The sequence below is a fragment of the Chlorocebus sabaeus genome, chromosome 20 (assembly GCF_047675955.1).
Source record: "Chlorocebus sabaeus isolate Y175 chromosome 20, mChlSab1.0.hap1, whole genome shotgun sequence".
In the NCBI taxonomy this organism is placed as follows: domain Eukaryota; kingdom Metazoa; phylum Chordata; class Mammalia; order Primates; family Cercopithecidae; genus Chlorocebus; species Chlorocebus sabaeus.
In genome coordinates, this window is record NC_132923.1 from 57,753,737 (window position 1) to 57,759,544 (window position 5,808).

Consider the following 5,808-nt stretch of genomic DNA (forward strand, 5'->3'; position numbering starts at 1 on the left):
AGGCTGAGGCAGGAGAATGGCGTAAACCCGGGAGGCGGAGCTTGCAGTGAGCTGAGATCCGGCCACTGCACTCCAGCCTGGGCGACAGAGCGAGACTCCCTCTCAAAAAAAAAAAAAAAAAAAAAAAAAAAAAAAAAAAAAAAAAAAAAAAAAAAAGATCATGTTGTCAGCAAACAGAGACACTTTTACTTCCTCTTTTTCAATTTGGTTGTCTTTTCTTTCTTTTCATTGTCAGATTTTCTGGCTAAGACTTCCAGTACCATGGTTAAATAGGAGTGGTGAGAGTAGACATCCTTGGCTGGCTGAAGTTCTGAGGAATGTTTTCAATGTTTCACCATTCAGTATCATGTTGGCTGCAGGTTTGTCTTACAGTATGTTCCTTCAATGCCTAGTTACTTGAGAGTTTTTATTATGAAGGGCTACTAGATTTTATGGAATACTTTTCTTGCATCCATTGAGATAATATGATTTTCGCTTTTAATTTTGTTTATGTGGTGAATCACATTTATTGACTTGCAGATGTTGACCATTCCTATATTCTTGGGATGAAACCTACTTGATCATGATGAATTATCTTTTTTCTGTGCTCTTGGATTCAGTTTGCTAGTATTTTCTTGAGGATATTTGTGTCTATATTCCTCAAGGATATTAACCTGTAGTTTTCTTTTTTTGTTGTATCCCTGCCAAATTTTGGTAAGAGGGTGATACTAGTTTTGTAGAGTGAGTTAGAAAGGAATCCCTATTCCTTGATTTCCTGGAATACTTTCAGTAAGATTGCTACCAGCTCTTCTTTATATGTCTGATAGAATTCTGCTGAGAATCCATCCGATCCTCAACAATTTTTGATTGGTAGGTTTTTCATTATTGATTTGATTTTATAAATCATTATTGCTTGCACAAGATTTCAATTTCTTCCTGATTCAATCTTGGGAGTTATATTTTCGGTTATTTATCAGTTTCCTCTAGGTTTTCTAGTTTGTATACATAGAGGTGTTTGTAGTAGTCTCAGAATCTTTTATATTTTTGCAATATCAATTGCCATGAGACATTTGTCGTTTCTGATCATACTTATTTGATTCTTTCTTTTATTTTCTTGGTTTATCTAACTAGCATTCTATTTATTTTGTTTAACCTTTCAACGAACCAACTTTTTTGTTTCATTGAGCCTTCATTGATTGTTTTATAAATTTTAAAATCAATTTAATTTAGTTCCACTCTGATTCTTTTATTTATTTTCTTCTTCTAGCTTAGTATTTTGTTTGCTCTTTTTCTAGTTCCTTGAGGTAAGGCATTAGTTTGTTAATTTAAGATATTTGTATCTTTTTGATCATGCATTTGGCACTATGAACTGTCATCTTAACATTGCTTTTGCTGTATACAAGAGGATTTTATATGTTGTATCTCTATATTCATTTGAAATAATTTTTTTGATTTCTACCTTAATTTCTTTGATTCCCTCAAAGTCATTCAGGAGCAAGTTGTTTAGTTTCCATGTACTTGTGTGATTTCAATTTAATGTTGTTGAAGTGAACCCTATATCATTATATAACATGCTTCTGTGTGTGTGTGTGTGTGTGTGTGTGTGTGTGTGTGTGTGTTGTTCTGTTTATTGTTGTGGGTTTAAAGTATGTTTTATCTATTACAAGAAATGGCAACCTCTGCTCTTTTTTGTTTTTCTTTTGTGTGATGTATCTTTCTCCACCCCTTTACTTTGAACCTCTGGTGTCAGTACATGTTAGGTGCATCTCCTGAAGGCAGCAGATGGTTCGGTCTCTTTTTTTAAATTTAATTTGCCAATCTGTAACTTTTAAGTGGAGAATTTACATCAGTTATGCTCCATATTAATATTTATATGTTATATGTAAGGCTTTGTGTCATCATGTTTTTAGCTAGCTACTTTGTAGTGCTTATTTAATTGCTTTGTAAGATTGGTAAATTTGTACTTACATGTTCCTTTATGGTAGCAAGTATTATCCTTTTGTTTTCATGTTTAGAACTCCTTTGAGCATTTCTTGTAGGTTCAGTCTAGTGGTGACAAGCTTTTCTAGCATCTATCCTCTAGCTTGTCTGGGAAAGGCTGTTTCTCCTTCATTTATAAAGTTCAGTTTAGCAGCATATGAACTGGTTTATAAGGTTTTTGCTGAGAAGAACCTGTATGCTGTCAGTCTGTGGAATTTCCTTTATAGATTTGACCTTCCATAGCTGTCTTTAAGATCTTTTCTTTAGCATTGACCTTGGATAGCTTGATGACTATGAATATGCTTTGGTGATATTCATCTTGTATAGTGTCTAGCAGGTATTCTCTAAATTTCCTATATCCGGATTTTTACCTTTGTAACCACTTTTTAAAAAATCCTAAATTATTCTCTCATGTATGTTTTCCAAGTCGTTTTTTTTTCTTCTCTCTCAGGAATGCCAATAAGTCATAGATTTGGTTGCTTTACATAATCCCATATTCCTCAAAGGCTTTGTTCTTTCAAAAAAACTTTTTTTTTGTCTGACTGTGTTAATTTGAAAGACTAGTTTTCAAGCTCTGAATTATTTTCTTCCGATTGGTCTAGTCTATTTTTGAAACTTTCTATTGTGTTTTGCAATTCTTTTAGTGAATTTTTAAATTCCACAGTTCTGTTATATATGTGCATATATATATATCTCCATACATATTTATAGCCATTTATATATATATGAAGCTATATACATATATCTCTATATATCTCTATATCTCTATAACTCTATATCTCCAAATTGCTGTAATAATATGTAGCCATCTCATCTCTCATATCTTGAATAAATTTTCTGGTTTTGTTGTATTGGTTTTCAACTTTCTCTTGTATCTCATTGAGTTTCTTTGCAACCCATATTTTGAATTCTTTATCTGTTATTTCAGAATTTTCATTCCTGTTAGGATCTATTACTAGAGAGCTATTGTGATCCTTTGAAGGTATCAAAACACTCTTTTTGTACTGCTGGAGATCTTGTACTGATGCCTTCTTATGTGAAAGAGTTGTTGCTTCTTGTTTTTGAATTTGCTATCACTTGCATGAGACTTTTAAATGTTTCATTCTTTTTTTCCTTGAGGGTATGACTGTGGTGTATGTTGTATATGATCATTTGGCTTCATTTCTGGTTGCTTTCAGAGGGCCAAGGCTCTGTATGAGTTCCTTCGTTGTGGATAGAATTTCTGTGGTGGTTTACTCAAATGTTGCTATTGTTCAAGTGCTTTTAGAAAGCATCCATGTTTAAAAAGTATAACTGGGGATGTTAGTAGCACTTTTATAACATAATCACCTATATGTAGAATGAGAAAGTTTCTGGATTTCTAGCACCTAACATTAAATTTCATCCTTTCTGAAAGTAGGCCATCTAGGAAACGGTTACTTTTGAATTCCCTGGCCTTCTATATTTTTGAATGCAAAGGAAATCTGTTAGTTGTTTGACTGTTTTTCAGTTTGCTGGAGACTTAAATTGAGCACCCAGTGCCATTTACTGATTCTCACTACTTGGAAAGAAAATTTCCAGAGAATAAAGACAGAGTAATTTCCATGAATTCTCTGGTAGTTTCTTTACAGAAAAATCATAGAAAATGGATGCAATTATTACTATATTCCCATTACTAAGTAATAATTATTGACACATGTTACTTTATGTTATCCAGCAATTTCTTTTCCAGTGAGAGAATTGAGGAACTGAAAATTATCGCTTTGCCACATTACTCAGAATCACAAAATTGGCTTTAAAATGGTGTTAAAACTACATTCCAAGTTTCCTGACTCCTAAGCTTGTGTTTAGACCATTTCTTTACCAGGGTGCCTAATAGATGGACAATTGAAAAGGATCATTTTTTTTTTTCAGGACAATAGGGTGTCATTTAAATACCCAGAAAGAAACAACTTGCCCACTGTTATACTGACTCCCTGAAAGACTTAAAAAGATGAATAGTTTACAGCCAGAGTATTCAATAGACCTTGGGTCAGTGTAGAATCAGAGTTACCTTTAAGTTTTAAAATAAATTTGACTTTAATTAAATTTATATATTTGTTTCTTTGTTGTCTGCTTAGAAGACCAGACAAATCATTGTAAGTTTGTGTTCTCCACTCACTTAACCACTTATCTGTAAGAATTACCCAGCCGGGAATGCTAGCCCTTCACGAGATTGGTCTTCCTTGGTTGAGTCGCTGCCCTGGCTGCCACACCGTGGACGCCCCGAGGCAGGTGGTCAACTTCGGGTCTGGTCCCACCAAGTTGCCTCACTCAGTATTGTTAGAGATAAAAAAGGAATTATTGGACTACAAAGGAATTGGCATTAGTGTTCTTGAAATGAATCACAGGTCATCAGATTTTGCCAAGATTATTAACAATACAGAGAATCTTGTGCGGGAATTGCTAGCTGTTCCAGACAACTGTAGGGTGATTTTTGTGCAAGGAGGTGGGTCTGGCCAGTTCGGGCTGTCCCCTTAAAACTGATTGGCTTGAAAGCAGGAAGGTTTGCAGACTATGTGGTGACAGGAGCTTGGTCAGCTGAGGGCTGCAGAAGAAACCAAGAAGTTTGAGACTATAAATATCGTTCACCCTAAACTTGGGAGTTACACAAAAATTCCAAATCCAAGCACCTGGAACCTCAATCCAGATGCTTCTTACACGTATTTCTGAGCAAATGAGATGGTGCATGGTGCGGAGTTTAACTTTAAACCCCATGTCAAGGGAGCAGTACTGGTTTGTGACATGTCCTCAAACTTCCTGTCCAAGCCAGTGGATGTTTCCAAGTTTGGTGTGATTTTTGCAGGTGCTCAGAAGAATGTTGGTTCAGCTGGGGTCACCGTGGTGATTGTCTGTGATGTCCTGCTGGGGTTTGCCCTCTGAGAGTGTCCCCCAGTCTTGGAATACGAGGTGCAGGCTGGAAACAGCTCCTTGTACAACACGCCTCCATGTTTCAGCATCTACGTCATGGTCTTGGTCCTGGAGAGGATTAAAAACATTGGAGGTGCTGCAGCCATGGAGAAGCTTAGCTCCATCAAATCTCAAATGATTTATGAGATTATTGATAATTCTCAAGGATTCTAGGTATGTCCAGTGGAGCCCCAAAGTAGAAGCAAGATGAATATTCCATCCCTCACTGGCAATACCAAAGGAGATGATGCTTTAGAAAAAACATTTCTTGATAAAGCTCTTGAACTCAATATGTTGTCCTTGAAAGGGCATAGGTCTGTGGGACGCATCCGGGCCTCTCTGTATAATGCTGTCACGATTGAAGATGTTCAGAAGCTGGCCACCTTCATGAAAAATTTTTTGGAGATGCATCAGCTATGAACACATCCTAACCAGGATATACTCTGTTTTTGAACATACAAAGTTTAAAGCAACCTGGGGATGGCTACAAAAAGTTAACAGAGTATTTTTCTCAAATGAATATGTTTATTGTAGATTCTTCTTTTTTGAAAGAACAACAGCAAAACATCTACAGCTCTGTAAAGCTGGTGGGACCTAATGTTCACCTTAATTCTGACTTGAACTGGAAACATTTTAAAAAATCTTCTCGTTGCTTTTCTAACAAATTCTCGCTTATTTTGCCTTTGTTACTACTTTTTCTAGTTAGATTCCAAACTTGCTTGTAGACTTAATAATGCAAGTTGCAATTAATTATTTCTGGAGTCATGGGAACACACAGCATAGAGGGTAGGTGGGGCCCTCTAGGTGCTGAATCTAAACATCTGTGGGGTCTCCTGGGTTCAGCGGCTATTGATTCAAGGTCACCATTGACCATTGGAGGAGTAGTGTAAGAGTACCGGGCAAAGGGTAAACTGTAGATCA

The 5,808-nt window shown here is 36.0% G+C and overlaps 1 pseudogene; it reads left to right on the plus strand.

Annotated features, from left to right (window-relative positions):
• The first annotated feature begins 4,134 nt into the window (after positions 1–4,134).
• Positions 4,135–5,337, plus strand: LOC103224566 (phosphoserine aminotransferase pseudogene; annotated as a pseudogene).
• Positions 5,338–5,808: the final 471 nt, after the last annotated feature.